This window comes from Rhinoderma darwinii, chromosome 6 (genome assembly GCF_050947455.1).
Source record: "Rhinoderma darwinii isolate aRhiDar2 chromosome 6, aRhiDar2.hap1, whole genome shotgun sequence".
Classification (NCBI taxonomy): domain Eukaryota; kingdom Metazoa; phylum Chordata; class Amphibia; order Anura; family Rhinodermatidae; genus Rhinoderma; species Rhinoderma darwinii.
In genome coordinates, this window is record NC_134692.1 from 63,830,641 (window position 1) to 63,850,601 (window position 19,961).

The 19,961-nt window shown below is 45.1% G+C and overlaps 1 long non-coding RNA gene across 4 annotated transcripts in view; it reads left to right on the plus strand.

Annotated features, from left to right (window-relative positions):
• Nucleotides 1–15,242: 15,242 nt before the first annotated feature.
• Nucleotides 15,243–19,961, plus strand: part of LOC142655563 (uncharacterized) — a 131,764-nt gene continuing 127,045 nt past the window's right edge. For 2 of the 4 annotated variants that reach the window (XR_012849514.1, XR_012849515.1), the window contains exon 1: nucleotides 15,243–15,381. This is a non-coding gene — a long non-coding RNA (uncharacterized LOC142655563). The remainder of the gene's footprint in view (nucleotides 15,382–19,961) is intronic. The other 2 variants (XR_012849513.1, XR_012849516.1) reach the window with 2 other exon arrangements.

Genomic DNA, 19,961 nt, shown 5'->3' on the forward strand with positions numbered 1-19,961 from the left:
GCATGATCTGAAAAAGTTATTGTGTCTATTGTAGCATCTTGCTGGGATGGCAACTTTTGGTGTTTGATAAGGAATAGATCCAGTCTGGAATATAAGTTATGTACTGTGGAATAAAATCCCGTTCTGCAGGATGTAATAGACGCCATGTGTCCACCAATTGATGATCATGCAATAATCGTCTAATACGCCGATGTTGGGAGAATGACATAGCTGACAACCTTGTTGACACATCCAAATTTGGTTCTAGTGCTACATTAAAATCCCCACCAATAACTATAGTTCACTCTCCAATCTCCTCCAGTGTCTCCAAACAAGATGCCAGTACCTTCCCCTGTCCAACATATGGTAAATAGATAGTGGCAAAGGTAAAGAGCTGGGAAGCAATGGAACCCTTTAGAAGAAGCATTCTGCCATCTCCATTACTCCGTGAGTCAAGATATACCCATGGTAGGGAGTGAGATAATCAGCATACTAGTTCCTTTGGATTTTGGATCTGGTGTATAACTGTTGTATGCCTTGGGGAACCATCGTTTTGTTAAGTTAAATGGTTTTCGCTCACGCAGAAAAACCACCTGTAATTTTTTTTTCCTTCAGCATATTCATTAGGATTGAGTGTTTCTCAGGACTATGAAGACCCTTTACATTAAATGATCCTACCATTAGGCCTGTCTGCATGGTTGAAGACAGTATACCCAAGGATTAACCTATTTGGGGAAAAAAAACAAAAAAATAAAATAAAATTTAAAAAAAAACTGTATGCCCAAAGGCAGTTCCTCTGAAGTTTACAGAGGAAAAAACTCAAAATGAGTTGAGGAGGAGTTGAAAGACCTACAACCCCACTCCGTGGAGCTCCATGGTGAAAGCATTTAATATTTTATAGCCTTAATCAATTTTAATATTAACCAACACCAGATTATCATATAAAGAAATCTAAATGTTGAAATTATTATTATTCTTATATTTCCAAAGAAGTGTACTCTATCATAAATTCTAATTAGATCTAGCAATTCTATATTTCCCAGTGGAAGATATAACCTAAATGTAATCATCCAGGTTATTCTTCCATTCTGATCAAAGAGACAGATCAAGTGGGGGACAGTTATTCCCTCTTTGCCTTCTCTGTTGCTGTAGTTGCTGATCTGAATTTAGCTAGTTTGGTACAGGGATAGGATCAATGTGAAGAAAAACAAATAAGGCCGGATTCACGCGAGCGTGTGCGTTTTGCGCACGCAAAAAATGCAGCGTTTTGCATGCACAAAAGGCACTTAACAGCTCTGTGTGTCATGGTCATATGGTGCGCAGCTGCGTGCTTTTCGCGCAGCCGCCATCATTATGACACTCTGTTTGGATGTTTGTAAACAGAAAAGCACGTGGTGAAAGATCTGCTAGTTAGTTATCCCTCTTCTGACTCCCTAGACCAGGTTATGGCTTTAGCGGTACGACGACTTGAACGTCTTGATGTTTTCTCCTCTGACTCCCCCATGATGCCTCCTGAGGTTCCGTTGCTTCGTTCCTCCCCGGAAGACTCGGAGGTACCTATGCAACTCCGGGCCTCCGTGTCCCCCCAACAACGTAGAGATTTCCGCAGGAAGAATGATCTCTGCTTCTACTGTGGGGATGACAAGCATCAAGTGAACAACTGTCCTAAGCGTAAGAATGCAGCCGGAGAACTTCCGCGCCTAAGTGATCATCGGGGAGGTCACTTGGGCGCACAGGTATTTCCCGTAAATATGAAACGTAATAAAATCTTGCTTCCCTTTCAGGTCTCTTTTGGTGGTAGGTCTGCTACCGGCAGTGCCTTCGTGGATTCAGGGTCTTCTGCTAATATCATGTCTGTGGAATTTGCTATGTCTCTAGCTATGCCTTTGATTGATTTGCCTAAACCTGTCCCGGTAGTGGGTATCGACTCCACTCCTCTTGCTAATGGTTATTTTACACAGCATACCCCTGTTTTTGAACTCCTTGTTGGCTCCATGCATTTGGAGCAGTGCTCTGTACTGTTAATGCAGGGATTATCGTCCGATTTGGTTTTAGGCCTTTCCTGGTTGCAGTTGCATAATCCCACGTTTGACTGGAATTCTGGGGACCTTACCAAGTGGGTAACTTTGTGGTTACCTATAGGGCTGGGTCTAAAAATGTTAAGGCTGATGCACTGTCACGTAGCTTCATGGCCATCCCTCCTTCGGAGGAAGATCCTGCTTGTATTTTGCCTCCAGGTATAATCATTTCCGCTATTGATTCTGATTTAGTTTCTGTAATTGCGGCTGATGAAGGTTCAGCTCCCGGGAGCCTTCCTGAGAACAAGCTGTTTGTTCCCCTGCAATTCCGGCTAAGGATACTTAGGGAAAATCATGACTCTGCACTATCTGGCCATCCAGGCATCCTGGGTACCAAGCACCTCATTGCCAGAAACTATTGGTGGCCTGGGTTGCCTAAAGACGTTAAGGCCTACGTCGCTGCTTGTGAAGTTTGTGCTAGGTCCAAGACTCCCAGGTCCCGACCAGCGGGCTTACTATGTTCTTTGCCCATTCCCCAGAGACCTTGGACCCATATCTCCATGGATTTTATCACCGATTTGCCTCCATCTCAAGGCAAGTCGGTGGTGTGGGTTGTAGTAGACCGCTTCAGTAAGATGTGCCATTTTGTGCCCCTCAAGAAACTACCCAATGCTAAGACATTAGCTACCTTGTTTGTCAAACACATCCTGCGTCTCCATGGGGTCCCTGTCAATATTGTTTCTGATAGAGGGGTACAATTTGTTTCATTGTTTTGGAGAGCCTTCTGTAAAAAGTTGGAGATTGATCTGTCCTTCTCCTCTGCCTTCCATCCTGAAACTAATGGCCAAACTGAGAGGACTAATCAGTCTCTAGAACAATATTTAAGGTGTTTTATCTCTGACTGTCAATATGATTGGGTCTCATTCATTCCCCTCGCCGAATTTTCCCTTAATAACCGGGTCAGTAACTCGTCAGGGGTCTCCCCCTTTTTCTGTAATTTTGGGTTTAATCCACGGTTCTCTTCCATTTCACCTGGTAGTTCCAACAATCCCGAGGTAGAGGTCGTTCATCGAGAACTGTGCACAGTCTGGGCTCAGGTTCAGAAGAACCTAGAGGCGTCCCAGAGTATACAAAAAACTCAGGCAGATAGAAAACTTTCTGCTAACCCCTTGTTTATGGTCGGGGATCTGGTGTGGCTATCGTCTAAAAATTTGCGCTTTAAGGTCCCGTCCAAGAAGTTTGCTCCCCTGTTTATAGGGCCGTACAAGGTCATTGAAGTCCTCAATCCTGTCTCCTTCCGACTGGAGTTGCCCCCATCTTTTCGAGTACACGACGTGTTCCATGCCTCCCTCCTTAAACGCTGCTCCCCGTCCTTGGCTCCCTCGTGGAAACCTCCGGTCCCTGTTCTCACCCCTGAGGGGGCAGAATTCGAGGTGGCCAAGATTGTGGACTGCAGGATGGTCCAAGGCTCCCTCCAGTACCTGGTCCATTGGAGAGGATACGGGCCTGAAGAGAGGACTTGGGTACCCGCTCGGGATGTTCACGCTGGGATATTGGTCAGGAGGTTTCACCTTCGTTTCCCCAGTACACCAGGTCCACTTAGAAAGGGTCCGGTGGCCCCTCATAAAAGGGGGGGTACTGTAAAGGATCTGCCAGGCACAGCTTCGGGGTTAACGCCCATAGATAATCAGTCTGCACCTGCTTCTATGTCTGTGAGACTGACTCCATCTTCCACCACTCAGGGTGGCAGGCTTAGTAGTGGGAGAACCTATCACAGCCTGGCCAGATGGAGCTAGCTCCCGCCCTCTGTCTATTTATACCTGCCTTTCCTGTTCCTCCTTTGCTTGTGATTCTTCTCGTTTGGTTTCCTGGCCCTGCTGCAGCTTCTTGTACTATTGTCCTTGCTTCATATTGACCCCGGCTTGCTGACTACTCTCCTGCTCTGCGTTTGGTACCTCGTACACTCCTGGTTTGACTCGGCTTGTTTACTACTCTTCTGCTCTGCGTTTGGCACCTCGTACTCTCCTGGTTTGACTCGGCTTGTTCACTTCTCTTGTTGCTCACGGCGTTGCCGTGGGCAACTGCCCCTTTCTCCCCCTAGCTCTGTGTACCCTTGTCTGTTTGTCTGTCGTGCACTTATTGAGCGTAGGGACCGTCGCCCAGTTGTACCCCGTCGCCTAGGGCGGGTCGTTGCAAGTAGGCAGGGACTGAGTGGCGGGTAGATTAGGGCTCACTTGTCTGTCTCCCCATTCCCGTCATTACAAGTATATACTGTATCTACACTACTCTGGATCCCATGTTACCTACAATACACTACCTGGTTTATGTGGTGAGCAAAGATAGGGTGGCCCAGACCCTGTGAAGGTTTAAGCAATGTGTGAGTGGCCAGAGCCATGGACTGTGACGTAGGTATGCTTGTTTCTGAGCCTGGTCAGATATTACAGGCATTATATACAGGTCTTTGCAAATGTGGCAGTCCCTCTCATACAATTTCTACAATTTCGAGGGCGGACTTGAATTCTGCAGCCAGCATGTATTCTAATACATTGCAAGCTGCTCGATGCCGTTCACTATCAATTACGTCAGACAGGTTTCCTGTCGGCCCGTCCCTAGCCTCTTTGATTTGATTTGATCCGAATTTAGCATAAATTAGCTTTCAGGAGCGGAGAGAGAGGCTGGAGACAAACCAACAGGTAGCTCATCTGACGGAATTGATAGTGAAAGGGCATTGAGCAGCTTGCAATGTATTAGTATATATGCAAGTTGCAGAAGTCAAACCGTGCAAAAGTTTTCATTAAAACCAATTACGTAAATGTTTTTTCCCCCATAATACATGCAATGCAATAAAAAAAGTTGATTCAAATGTGTCCATTGCCTTTAAACAACTGAATCTTATGGTATCTGTCTATGAGGTAGAACCAGAAAGGCGACAGGGCTGCACCGAAAACCTACACCAGAATCTATCGAGACCTTGTTCCTTCCTATCATTGCACTGGATCCACCAATCTGTTAAATAACCCTACATTTTCCATCGCCAAACGTATGATGCCCGGATGCACAGGTCCTATTTTAATTTAAAGGAGCCGTGAACAACACTGACCAAGCATCATATATTTACCTCGACTACTGTACTGTCCACCATGTACCCTGCATCTTTCCAGGCCAGGGGTCAGATCGGGAGGGAGAATGAATTTGGAGGGGCACTTTAAATTTTGTCGCTGCAATATATGATTGTGTTTGACTAGGATGACACATCCACATATTGTGCACATGGATGTAGCGTATTGCAGATTTGTGTGTTATTGTAACATTTTTATAGAATTTTTTTAACAGCTGTGACTTTTATTTGTATGCAGTAGTGGTTGGGCTTTGGGTAACACCACAATCGACTAATGTTAAGGCACCCTAAGTCAAGCATCAAGCCCTGGACACCAGACAGTTGTTAGGCCACAATATAAATTAGGCTCAAAACCAGGTTTACATAACTAATGTAGTGACATTTTTTATGCTCCTTTTCTTAGCCAAAACCAGGTGTGGATACTAAATAGAAGGTAAGTAGAAGGCTGAAAATCCATAGTGCGTTTTGATTGAGTTTTGTAGTGGTTTTCATGTGGTCCTTAGTTGCTGTGAAAAATACATGGTAAAAACCGTATCTGTGTAATTAATTAACCACTTTCCCGACATTTGACAGTTATGTCATAGCCAGGAAGGGGAAGTATGGAGCTGGCTCACGGGCTCCATACTCACCACAACAGCTGGGATCGTTTAACTCGTTTAACCACTTATATTCCAGCTCCTGCAGTAGACTATTCCACAAGAAACTAGGTTTGTCGCCTCCGGAGATTGAACCTTTTTTTCTCCAGACGGAGGGAGTGCCCCTTTGTTTTTTGAGGGGGTTTTATATAGAACAGGTTTTCACTATATTTCTAGTATGCGCCATTCATATATGTATATAAGTTAATCGTGTCCCCCCCTTAGTCGTCTCTTTTCAAGGCTAAATAGGTTTCATTCTTCTAACTTTTCCTCATAACTTAGATGCTTGATGCCCTTATTAGTTTAGTTGCTCTTCTTTGTATTTTTACAACTCCAGGGCATCCTTTCAATGAACTGGAGACCAGAACTGAACTGCATATTCTAGATGAGGCTGCACTAATGTTTTGTAAAGTGGTAATGTTATATCCCTGTCCAGCGAGTCCATGCCTCTTTTAATACACGACAATATCTTGCTGGCCTTTGAAGCAGCTGATAGACATTGCATGCTGTTATTTAGTCTATGATCTACACGTACACCCAGATCCTTCTCAACAAGTGACTCTCCCAGTGTAGCTCCCTCTAAGACAGGGGTCTCAAACTCGGCCGGGTAAGTGGGCCACATATAGAAAAAATGGGAAGTTGACAGGTCGCATTACTTTCAAATTTTATACAATACAAAATGATTGTTAATCAATTAGTTATTTGAACTACTATAACACTATATTACTATAATACTAATACTACATTACTATAATAATACCGCTAGGTTTAAAATTTGAGAGATTTCTCCTTGTGCTTATTTCAACTATCCAATTTTCCAGTTTAAGTGTTGCTAAATGCAGTCCGGCGGCTCAGTGAGCAGCGTTTGGCAGACACACATGTCAAGATTGGGCAGCCCCTTTTTTGTTAGTGCTGCAGTGCCCTCTGTGAATGCTGCCACAGTACCCTGTGTGGATGCTGCCACAGTGCCCTCTGCGGATACTGCCACAGTGCCCTCTGTGGATGCTGCCATAGTGCCCTCTGTAGATGCTGTAACATAGTAGTCTGTAGATGCTGCCACAGTGCCCTCTGCAGATAATGCCACAGTGCCCTCTGTAGATAATGCCACAGTGCCCTCTATAGATAATGCAACACACCCATAGATAATGCCACAGTGTCCTCTGTAGATGCTGCCACAGTGCCCTCTGTAGATGCTACCACAGTGCCCTCCATAGATGCTGCCAAAGTGCCCTCCATAGATGCTTCCACAGTGCCCTCTGTAGATTCTGCCACAGTGCCCTCCGTAGATGCTGCCACAGTGCCCTCCGCAGATGCTGCCACAGTGCCCTCCGCAGTGCCCTCTGCAGATGCTGCCACAGTGACCTCTGCAGATAATACCACACACACGCCAAGTAGATAGCTCCATTGGAGTGGAATAGAAGTGGAATTCCACAGAGTCCCGGAGCAGAGCCTATACTAGCGCTCTTCCCGGGACTCCGCTCTGGGGAAGACCCTGACAACACTGTCCATATATGGACAGCGATGTCAGTGTATTCCATAGAGTCCCGGAGCAGAGCCTATACTTGTGCTCTGCACAGGAGTCCGGCTCTAGCGAAGCCCCAGACATCACTGTTCATATGTGGTCAGCGATGTCAGGGAATTCCAGAGTCCTGGAGCAGAGTCTGTACTGTCGGATCTGTTTCACGCGGGCCGCAGATGACAGCCCCAGGGGCCGCTTGCGGCCCGCAGGCTAAGTGCAGGCTAAGTGCTTGAGACCCCTGCTCTAAGACATATGATGCATACAGATTTATGATGACATATGATGATGCATAACTTTACATTTAGCCACATTAAATCTCATCTGCCAAGTGGATGCCCAAACAATTAGTGTGTCCATATCAGCTTGCAATTTACGAACATCTTCCATAGACTGAACAATGCTACATAGCTTGGTGTCACCTGCAAATATAGAAATAGTGCTATTAATCCCATCCTCCATATCATTAATAAATAAGTTGAATAATAGTGGTCCCAGCCAGGGGAGTAACTAGGAAAGACTGGGCCCCATAGCCAACTTTTGACTGGGCCCCCCTCCCCTGGGTGTCACACAAAGCCCCCCCTGTAGACAGTGCCCCCCGTAGGTTCTGCAATAAAGCCCCCTGTAGACAGTACTATACAGTCCCCTCTTTAAACAGTGTAACAACCCCCCCTTGTAGATATCGCCCTCCTTGTAGACAGTGCCCCCCACCTCCCTCGTGTAGATAGTGCCACACTGTCTCCCCTTTGTAGATAGTGCCATACAGCCTCCCCTGTAGATAGCGCCATAAAGCCCCCGCCCTGTAGATAATGTGATACGGCCACCTCCTGTAGATAGCGCCATACAGCCCCCCTGTAGATAGCGCTATACAGCCACCCTGTATATAGTGCTATACTGCCCCCTGTAGATAGCGTCATACAACCCCCACCACAGTAGATAGCGCCATACAGCCCACCTAGAGATAGTGCCATACAGCCCCCCTAGAGATGGTGCCATACAGCCCGCCACCTGTAGATAGCTCCATGCAGACCCCCTAGAGATAGTGCTAAACAGCCCCCCGTAGATAGCACCATACAGCCACCCGGAGATAGCGCCACACAGCCTCCCCGCTGTAGATACTGTTTTACAACCCCCCCACTGTAGATAGTGCCATGCAACCCCCCCACCCTAGATAGTGCCATACAGCCCCCGCCTGTAGATAGCACCCCCAAACAAATAAAGCGTTATACAAACCTAGGTCCCGTTCCTGCAATGAATGGAGCTTCTACACAGCTGCCTCAATGCCGATGGTAACCTTGCGTAGACCGGTGTGATCCAGTGACTTCATCACGCCGGCCTGTGCAGGGATCCCGTCCTATTATTACTACTATTGAATGTGGCATTCTACCGCTGTAGAAGCCATAGCGGCTGCTGACGGCCTCCGGGCATGTGGGGGCAGTGCCGGTGGGCCCCGTAGCAGCCGCTATTGCTGCTACAGCAGTAGTTACGACACTGGTCCCAGCATGGAACCCTGGGGTACACCACTTATAACCGGTGACCTTTCAGAGTAGTAATCATTGACCACAACTCTCTGGATACGGTCCTTGAGCCAATTTTCAGTCCAATTACAAGCTATACTTTCTAAACCTATAGACCTTAATTTACCCATTAGACGTCTATGAGGGACAGTGTGACATACCTTTGCAAAGTCCAAAAACACTACATCCACAGCGGCCCCTTTCTAGGCTTCTACTCACCTCTTCATAAAAACCAAATCAGATTGGTTTGACAACTTCTATCCTTAGTAAAACCGTGCTGGCTGTCACTTATAAACCAATATTTTGTGACATACTGTATATAGTCCCTCAATAGTCCCTCAAACATTTTTCCCACAATGAATGATAAACTTACTGGTCTATAATTACCCAGGAAAGACCTAGAGCCCTTTTTAAAAATAGGCACCACATTTGCTCTGCACCATTCCCTTGGCACTATACCAGTCACTAGAGAATCTCTATTTATTATGAAGAGGGGGACAGAAATAACTGAACTAAGCTCTTTAAGAACTCCAGGGTGTAACCCATCTGGTCCCGGAGCATTGTGCTCATTTATTTTATTTAACTTAGCTTGGACCATATCTACATTCAGCCAATTCAGTATATTAATTGATGTATCAACAGCACTAACACCGGCTACATCAGCTGCCCCTTCTTCTGTTGTATATACAGAGCTAAATAACGCATTTAATAACTCCCCATTACCACTATTTCTCCCCATTTCCACTATTTAGGGGTCCTACATGTTTAGACTTCGGCTGTTTTGCATTTATATACTTGAAGAATTTTTGGGGATTTGTTTTGCTATCCTTGGCCACCTGCCTTTCATTTTGTATTTTTGCTGATTGTATTAATTTTTTGCAGATTTTATTAAGCTCTTTGCAATTTTCAAAGGCTAGAGCTGTACCTACAGATTTGTATTTATGAAAGCCCTTTTTTTGTCATATATTGCCCTTTTTACAGAAGGTGTAAGCCATAAGGGGTTTCATTTAATCGTTTATACTTGTTACCTATACGAATACATTTTGCACTGTAATTATAGAAAGTGGATTTTAAAGTGTAGCTAAACGTTTGACAAACTTCTGACAGGTCACAGTGACATGTCAGAAGTTTGGATGGGTGTGGGTCCAAGCACTGAGACCCCCTACAATCGCTAGAACGAAGAAGCTGCAACAGGTTGAGGAAATGTCTCCCCTTGGCAGTTGTAGCCAAACCATGACACCAATTAATATCTGGGTGATTAACATTATCATTACGGTACCCGGCTGTGCAACCCGCTCCATCTGTTTATATAGCTCACGTTCCATCTCCTCACTTTTATTGGGGGGTCTATAGATTACACCAAAAGTAATTTTTTTTAGTGTTTACTTCCCTTTGTAATTCCACCCACAAGGTTTCAACCTCCTCAAAATCTTCACCCACTATTGTCTCTTTCACACTCACCTTCATATCACTTCTCACATACAGACATACACCACTACCTTTCCTATTTGTCCTGTCTTTCCGAAACAGTGTAAAACCCTGTAGATTTACAGCTCAGTCATGAGAAGAGTCTAGCCAAGTTTCAGCAACACCAACTATATAAATATGTTCCTCCAGTACCAACGCCTCAAGCTCCCCCATTTTGCTTGCTAGACTTCTGCCATTTGTGAACATAAACTTTAACTTGCGTTTCAATTTGTCACATTCGGTATCAGAAATGGGATTATTTGACATTATTTGGGCATTTGTATTTTCAATGTTATTTTGTAACAAGAGGAACTCCTTATCTTGTTGCCTAGTCATCTCCCCAAAGTCTATTTCTCCTCCCACCAATAAAGTCTGACCCCTCTCTAACCTAACTACCCCTTTATTTTCTACATTGACCTCCCTCCTCAGCCCTAGTTTAAATACTCCGCCACCCCTGCTAGAATTCTCTCCCCCAGCACAGCAGACCCCCTTCCATTTAGGTGCAAATAATCTTCAGAATGCAGTTTGTACCCCAATGAAAAATCAGCCCAGTGCTCTAGGGACCCAAAGCCTTCTCCTCTATACCAAGACATAAGCCATGCATTTAACTCCCTGAGCTCCCACTGTCTTTCCTGTGATGCGCATGGCACAGGCAGTATTCCTGAGAATACTACCTTGGAGGCCCTTCCCTTCAGCTTGTAGCTTAGTTCTTTAAAATTATTCTTAAGGCTCCTCCACCTACCATGTATTCTGTCGATGATACCGACACGGACCACGACAGCTGGATCATTACCAGCCCCTCCCAGTAATTTGTCCACCCGTTCCACCACATGCCAAACCCTGGCACCAGGGAAATAGCAAACCATTCGGCTGAGGCGGTCTTGGCGATAAATTACTCTATCCGTCTTCCTGATTATAGAATCCCCTACAACTATCAATTGTCTTGCCTTACCTGAATTACCATCCCGCCGACTACTAGCTGGGCTGTTCTCCCGGCTATTAGGTAGATCAGTATTCACTAGGGCTGCCATTTCTGAGACTGACACCTTTGCATCATCACCCAACTTCGCAATTTTGCTTGGAATATCAGAAACAGGATTGTCCTTCCCTTTCTTGGATCCCTTTCTTCTGTCTCTGACTATATTAAACCAGCTACTTGCCTCATCCTGCTGACCCATGTCTTCACCCTCCAGATATACCCAAGTAACTGCTTGCTCCGTGAGCAGCATGCTCCGCTCAAGATTGTCTATCGCCCTCAGTGCTGCATTTTTCTCCTGCAGATCTCTAATGCGAGCTTCCAGGTGAAAAACATGCTCACATCTGCCACAGAGGTATTCACCCTGGAATTCCTGCTCCAGTTGTGCATACATATGGCAAACTGTGCCCTGAAAAAAACATCCAATCTTGCTATCCATTATCTCAGTTACAAAAAACAGCGAACAATTCCTAAAGTAAATAAAAGAAGAGTACTTACAGGGACTTTAATTCCTCTTTTCAACTCTGGTTTAATAACTCGACTTGTTCACAAGTCACTTAGTCCACCAAGCCCATTTGTATTGCAGTGTATTGCAGTGTTTTGTACCAGCGATCGAACGGTCCCCTAGGGGAACTAAAACAATGTGTAAAAAGAAGTTAAATAAATTCTCAGAAGTGTAAAAATAAAATAAAATAAATATTAAAAGTTCCAAAAAAAACACTTTTCCCATTTTTCCCCAAGCACAGTGTACAAAATAAAAAAAAATTGGTATCGCTGCGTCCGTAAAAGTCTAATCTATTACAATATACCATTATTTAAGTCGCGCCATGAACGGCGTAAAAAAAAAATTAAAACACCGGAATAGTTGTTTTTTGGTCACCTGACCACTAAAACATAAATAAATAAAAAGTGATCAAAATATCGTATGTCTTAAAAAATGGTGCGAATAAAAACGACAGCTCGTCCCGCAAAAAAATAAGCCCTCACACTGCTCAATTGATGAAAAAAATTAAAAGTTATGGTTCTCAGAATGTGGTGAAACAGAACTCATTTTTTGTTAACAAATTGTTTTTTCTTTGTAAAAGTAGTAAAATATGAAATAATTTTTTCCTATTTTCTGTTGTCTAAAACCTGGGTTCGTCTTATAGTCCAAAAATACGGTAATTACTTACAGACAGCTGTTTGTTTATCTGTTGAGAGAATTCTGACTATGTTTGAATAGCAAACTACATTTTGTGATTCAATAATGCTAGAGATAATTTTTGATCATTTTGGTTCAAACGTTTTGCGGGTGTCTTATTTATTCATTGTAGGCGTTGTGGCTGGGAAAGTACTGGAGGGGGTGTATTCCTCCCCTTTCTGGTTAAGATGGGTGAGATGAGGAATCCAGGAAGGTGGGGTTTATCAGCAAAACCTAGTTTGGTGAGGCTTTTGTTAAGTCTGTTTTCCAGGCCTGGATTTGGCATGTAGGATTGGCAGAGAGACTTACCCTTCCCTCCCCACTCCAGTACAAATGTTTGGCTACGTCTCTTTTGTGTGTACAATTGTTTGCTATTCGACCTGGACCTCCTTGAGCATTGATAGGTGCATTAGAGTCACGTGGTATCTTATGCGATGACCGGTTGCTAGTTAATAGTGTCCCTGATTCGGAAATTGTAATACTAAAAAGTGCAGTGATCTCCATAGATATGAGGGCTTTAATGTTCTTAGTACCCACGCTTCTATTCATATGGGGTGATGTGTGACAGGGAAGTCTCTCTTTTTCTATGATATTATTTAAATTGAATGCCTTGACAGCCATAATGACATAGTGAATAGCTGAGAAGCTGAGGGGAGAGAGCAGCGCACCGGGCCCTGCAAATCAGCCTGGAAAAAGTCCGTACGGTGTTGGGTGAATGGGAACTCTTAGTACTGGACTGATGTCAGACACCGCTTGCAAATCCAACATTAACCACTGGTGGTCCCCCTACTGACATGAGCGCCCAGGAACAAAACAATAAAGGGTCTCGTCTCGTCTAAAGTATCTCATCCTTATACGGCTGCACCCTTGGATTTCTCCGACCTTTTTTCCTTTTTACTGGATTCGTTCAGCGGATTTTGTGTACTCCAAATCTCCGGATCGGGAACTGTGGCTGCAACCGGCTCTGATAAGGGCACCTTTGAATACACCTTTTGGGATGTTGTGCTCCTAGCATAACATCACCAGGTCAGTATATTTGACCCCTTTTCTTTTTCCTCCACACCTAAACAGATTCAGGCACGATGTGCGCTTTGTTTTTACTTTTATCTCCATAGCGTGATAATGACATATGGGCATGCACAGTGGTGTTTGTTAGATGCCAAAAAGTCTTCGTCATGTGGTGAGCCGGCCCATTTGGCGTCTGGGATGGATAAGATCATGGATAAATTCGGAATATTTTTTGAATATGATACACTTTACATTTATTGTATTCTTTGTACATATGTAAGGATTTATTGATCTGTTTAAAGTAACATACATTTTATTTACACATCTGTGGGCTAATTACTTTTCAATTTTTGATACTATTGGTGATCACAAGTCACGTCATGATTCCTATTCACATTTTTAAGAGGGTTCATTTAGACATAATGTTAGGCTTGAGAAAGACCCTATATGCACAATGGGTTGAAACTTAGCTTTTTTGCTTATCATGTTTGACAAATAAATGCTACTTTTTGGATACCATTGGAGATGTGTGCTGTTGTCCAAACACTAGAGGTATTGTAGTTGATCAGCTGGTTTTTATCCGAAATAGGACGATGTGACACGATCCCATATACAGGGACCTGTGCTGCTTCACTCCATTTTTCTTGGATTATAGTACCTGACAAAGCAATAGTTGGTAAAGCCCAGGCTATTTGTGTGGCACAGTAGTGTATGGTCACATGATGTGCATGCTGTATTTAAAGGGAATGTGTTGCCAGAAAAACATGTTTTTTTTTTTTAAATTAAACATTTAGTGTGTGGGTGATTAAACATTGTTCAAATTTTTTTTATTTTTTTCACGAGTCAGGAAATATTATAAATTAATTCTAATTTATAATATTTCCCATTTCTGGTCACTAGATGGAGCTATTCCCAAAATTGCAGCATTGCAACATTGGGTGAAAAGCCCTCGCTCTAGTGAGCTCTCAGCATCCCCCCCCTCCTTTATCCTGGCTAGTGCCGGGATAAACGAGGGGTTTGAACGGTGTAACCTCCTACACTGTGTGTCGCCATTTTTTGAGCTAACACACAGTGTAGTAGGTTTACATACAGTAGTAAACACACACAAACACGGAACATACATTGAAATCTCTTACCTGCTCCTGCCGCCGCGGCTCCCTCCGGCCCGTCCGCTCCGTCTGCTCCGCTTGTCCAAGTGCACAAGTCCGGAAGCCGCGACCGGAAGTAGTAATATTACTGTCCGGCCGCGACTTCCGGTCCACAGGAAAATGGCGCCGGACGGCGCCAATTTCAAATTGGACTGTGTGGGAGCGGCGCATGCGCAGTTCCCACACAGACGCCGTACACACAAGTGAATGGGACGGGAGCCGTTCGCAGTCCCTATGGGACTGTGGCTGCCGTATTCCATGTCTGTATGTGTCGTTAATCGACACATACAGAAATGGAACAAAAAATGGCAGCCCCCATAGGGAAGAAAAAGTGTAAAAATAAGAAAAAGTAAAACACAAACACACAAATAAATATAAACGTTTTTAATAAAGCACTAACATCTTTAACATATAAAAAAATAATTTGTGATGACACTGTTCCTTTAAATAGAAGGGAGGCATGTATGTTACCTACTTGCACAGCAATGCGGGTGTGGCCTAGCATGGTACGTACGTAGCATGTAAAGTGGCGTAGCTATAGGGGTCGCAGCGGTCGCAATTGCGACCGGGCCCCAAAGCCTGGGGGGCCCACGGCCCCCCCACCACATTTTCGTGAGGTTACTTATGTAAAAACGCTGCATAAGCAGCATTAAAGCTGGACAGATGCCGTTTGCTAAAGGACCTTTAATGACGTCATGCCCATGTGACCTGATTCGCCTTTGAGGAACAGAAGCCACGCCCACCGATCAGGTCCTTCTACCAGAGTATAGCAGCAGCAGAGTCGGGAGAAGAGAAGGCACGTCCACCTCTCAGGTCCTGGTGAGCGCTTCCTTAACCCCCTCTCTCCCTGCATACCTCATTGTCTCTTGTTTACTTGTCTCTCCTGACCCCAACTCCTGTAGGGTTTGTTACGTTTTTTAATTCACCATGCGATTTGCCGCGATTTTCGTAATCGCGGCAAAAATGGCGCGGTTTTGCCGCGATTTTCGTAATCGCGGCAAAAATGGCGCGGTTTTGCCGCGATTATGAAACTTGCAGCAAACCACACCATTCATATCACAAATTCGAAGATTGCTTAAAAGTAGTACAAGATGCATAAAAAACATTAGGCTTAGGGCTTATTCAGACGAACGGGATATACGTCCGTGCAACGCGCGTGATTTTCATGCGCGTCGCACGGACCTATATTAGTCTATGGGGCCGTGCAGACAGGTGCGTGATTTTTACGCAGCGTGAGTCCGCTGCGAAAAACTCACAACATGTCCGTTCTTTGTGCGTATTTCGCGCATCACGCACCCATTGAAGTCAATGGGTGCGTGAAAATCATGCGCACCACACGGAAGCACTTCCGTGGGACGCGCGTGATTCGCGCAACAGCAGTGAAAAGTATGAATGAAAACAGAAAAGCACCACGTGCTTTTCTGTTTACAAACATCCAAATGGAGTGTCATAATGATGGCCACTGGCGTAGCCATAGGGGTCGCAGTGGTCGCAATTGCGACCGGGCCCTGAAGCCAGGGGGGCCCAAAGCCCCCCGCACCACATCAATAAAAAGTTACTATAGTAACTCGGGCCGTGGGCCCCTGTTACTATAGTAACAGACTTTACTTACCTTCCTGGTTCCGGATCGCAGCGGAGGTCCTGACGTCAAGCGCTGTGCGCAGCGCATGATGTCACAGCGCTATGCGCCGCGCACAACAGAACTTCCGCCGCGGCTGAAGAGGAAGGTAAGATTAGTAGCCCTGACTGGCGGGGTCCGACTCCCGGAACCCGCCAATCAGCTGTTTTGAAGGGGTCGCAACACTCGTACGAGAGCTGCTTCCCCTTCATTTCGGTCACACTGTGAATCAGTGTTGGCGATTCACAGTGTGAGCGAGTAGGCCCCTTCAAAACAGCTGATTGGCGGGTCCCGGGAGACGGACCCCGACATATTAGCTATTGATGGCCTATCCTGAGGATAGGACATCAATGTTTAGGGACTGCACTACCCCTTTAAGCCTACGATGTAGCAGGCTTAGAGGGCCCATTAGACTGGATCACAGATTGTTTGATCCTTTCTGCTGGGCCCTGTATCTAAGCCAATCACATGGTAGGCTTAGATACATGGCCCATGTGTGATCCTGTCTGATGGGCCCTGTATATAAGCCTACCACACTAGGTTTAGATACAGGGCCCCAGCACACAGTAATCTTATACTGTATAAGATTACTGTCTGCTGGACCCTGTATCTAAGCCTACCTTGTGGTAGGCTTAGATACAGGGTCCCACAGACAGTATCACACATGGGCCCTGTATCTAAGCCTAACACGTGTTACTAATCAGTTTTCTTGTTTGTTTTCTTACAGGTTCGGTCGTTGGACTACGTCGGATTCCAGGACTACTTCGATGACGGCTTTTTTATTATTATCAATAAAATGGTTAATGAGGGTTGTGTGGGTTTTTTTTTTTATTTCAATAAAATATTTTTTCTATGTCTTTGTGTTTTTTTTTAAACTATATTACTACCGCCTTAGTAATGGCCGCCGGCTGATTGACAGCATCCTTTGCTAAGGCGGGGCTTAGTGTTAGCCGGTGCAGAGGCTAACACTAACCCCCATTATTACCCCGGTACCCACCGCCACCAGGGGTGCTGGGAAGAGCCGGGTATGATCCAGTACCCGACCATCTGTAATGATGGTCGGGCACTGGGGTGGCCGCAGGCTGGTATTATCAGGAGAAGAAAGGCCAAAAACAGTGGCCCTTCCCACCCTGGTAATGCTAGGCTGCTGCTGCTTTATTGTATCTGGCTGGTTATGAAAAATGGGGGGGGCCCCACGTCATTTAAAAAAAATAAAATAAAAAATAATTGGAAAGAACGATGTCAGCCCCCCCCCAATTTTCATAACCAGCCAGATACAACACAGCAGCAGCAGGCAGCATTACCAGGGTGGTAGGTGCCACTGTTTTTGGCCTTCCCCAGACTAATACTACCAGCCTGCGGCCACCCCGGTGCCTGCCCGTCACTACGGATGGTCGGGTACTGGTTCGTACCTGGCTCTTCCCAGTACCCCTGGTGGTGGTGGGTACCGGGGTATTAATGGGGGTTAGTGTTGGCCTTTGCACCGGCTAACATTAAGCCCCGCCTTAGTAATGGAGGTTGTCAATCAGCCAGCGGCCATTACTAAGGCGGTGATAATAAAGTTTAAAAAAATACAAGCATATAGAAAAAATATTTTATTGAAATAAAAAAACAACCCCCATTAACCATTTTAATGAGAATAAAAAAACGCCGTCATTGAAGTCCTCGTATACGAAGTCCAACAACCGAACCTGTAAAAAAACACAAACACACAAAAATAATCAGTAACACATAAAGAGGCAAAATTATTATTCTTACCTTTCCTGGGTCCAGCGCTGGAGCCGCAATGTCAGCGAGCTGAGTCCTGTATCTAATCCGATCATGTGTGATACTGTCTGCTGAGCCCTGTATCTAATCCAATCATGTGTGATACTGTCTGCTGGGCCCTATATCTAATCGTATCATGTGTGATACTGTCTGCTGGGCCCTATATCTAATCCAATCATGTGTGATACTGTCTGCTGAGCCACTGTATCTAATCCTATCATGTGTGATACTACCTTCTGAGCCACTGTGTCTAATCCTATCATGTGGGATACGGTCTGCTGAGCCACTGTATCTAATCCTATCATGTGTGATACTGTCTGCTGAGCCACTGTATCTAATCCTATCATGTGTGATACAGTCTGCTGAGCCACTGTATCTAATCCTATCATGTGTGATACTGTCTGCTGGGGCCTATATCTAATCCTATCATGTGTGATACTGTCTGCTCAGCCACTGTATCTAATCCTATCATGTGTGATACTGTCTGCTCAGCCACTGTATCTAATCCTATCATGTGTGATACTGTCTGCTGAGCCACTGTATCTAATCCTATCATGTGTGATACGGTCTTCTGAGCCACTGTATCTAAGCCTATCATGTGTGATACTGTCTGCTGGGCCCTATATCTAATCCTATCATGTGTGATACTGTCTGCTCAGCCACTGTATCTAATCCTATCATGTGTGATACTGTCTGCTCAGCCACTGTATCTAATCCTATCATGTGTGATACTGTCTGCTCAGCCACTGTATCTAATACTATCATGTGTGATACTGTCTACTCAGCCACTGTATCTAATCCTATCATGTGTGATACTGTCTGCTGAGCCACTGTATCTAATCCTATCATGTGGGATACTGTCTGCTCAGCCACTGTATCTAATCCTATCATGTGTGATACTGTCTGCTGAGCCACTGTATCTAATCCTATCATGTGTGATACTGTCTGCTCAGCCACTGTATCTAATCCTATCATGTGTGATACTGTCTGCTCAGCCACTGTATCTAATCCTATCATGTGTGATACTGTCTGCTCAGCCACTGTATCTAAGCCTATCATGTGTGATACTGTCTGCTCAGCCACTGTATCTAATCCTATCCATAGTTTATAGGGTCGTAGTGCTATAGATAGGCTATGCTGTCTCCTATACACACATTTTTTTTTGGGGGGGACACATATGTATTGGGGCTATTTCCCCTAACATTTTAAGTCCTTAGTGACGCCCCTGGCTGCTAGTGCTGCATTGTTGGGTCACTTAGGAGACCCAGCGATGCAGCTGAAAGCTGCAGACTGTCGGCCATGAGAAGTTTGCGGGGGAAAAGTTACCCATTCTTCCATGCTTTAGCCATGGAGAAATAATAACAAGATGACATCAATTGCTTAAAGGGGTCTCCGCTTTGGACAATCTCTACATTTTAAAAGTGTCTCTTAACAATAAGCTGATCCCAAAGTGTCTTCCAGATAGGACCCCCAGTAATCAGCAATCTGTGGGGAAACCTGTCAGTAAGTGTTTCCCTGCAGCGCCACCACAGGGGAAATTAAGCATTACACAGTGTCTATTCAAATCATAGGGTTGGCTCTTTGTAACCGCTCTCCACTCTGGCCAATAGATGAGGACCCTGAACAAAGGAACCCCCTCTATTAACTCAGAATTTCCTAGTATATAAAAATGTTTGTTTTTTTTAAACTAGGCAACCTAGGCATCAGTGACAGAAATTAAGGCCTCATGCACACGACCGTAGCCCGACCGTAGCCGTGTGCACGCCCGTGATTTTCGTGTCGGCCGGCTGCGGACTGTCAGCGGACTGTCAGCCGCAAGCCGCCCGCACATGCACATGGCCGGGCCATTGTTTTCAATGAGCCCGGACCGCAACTCCGGACCATAATAGGACATGTCCGTACTTTCTGCGGTCCGGGTTCCCGGGCCGTGCACGGACCGCAAAAACTACGGTCGTGTGCACGGCCCCATAGAAAAGAATGGGTCCGCAATTCTCCCGTGGATTTGCGGGGGAAT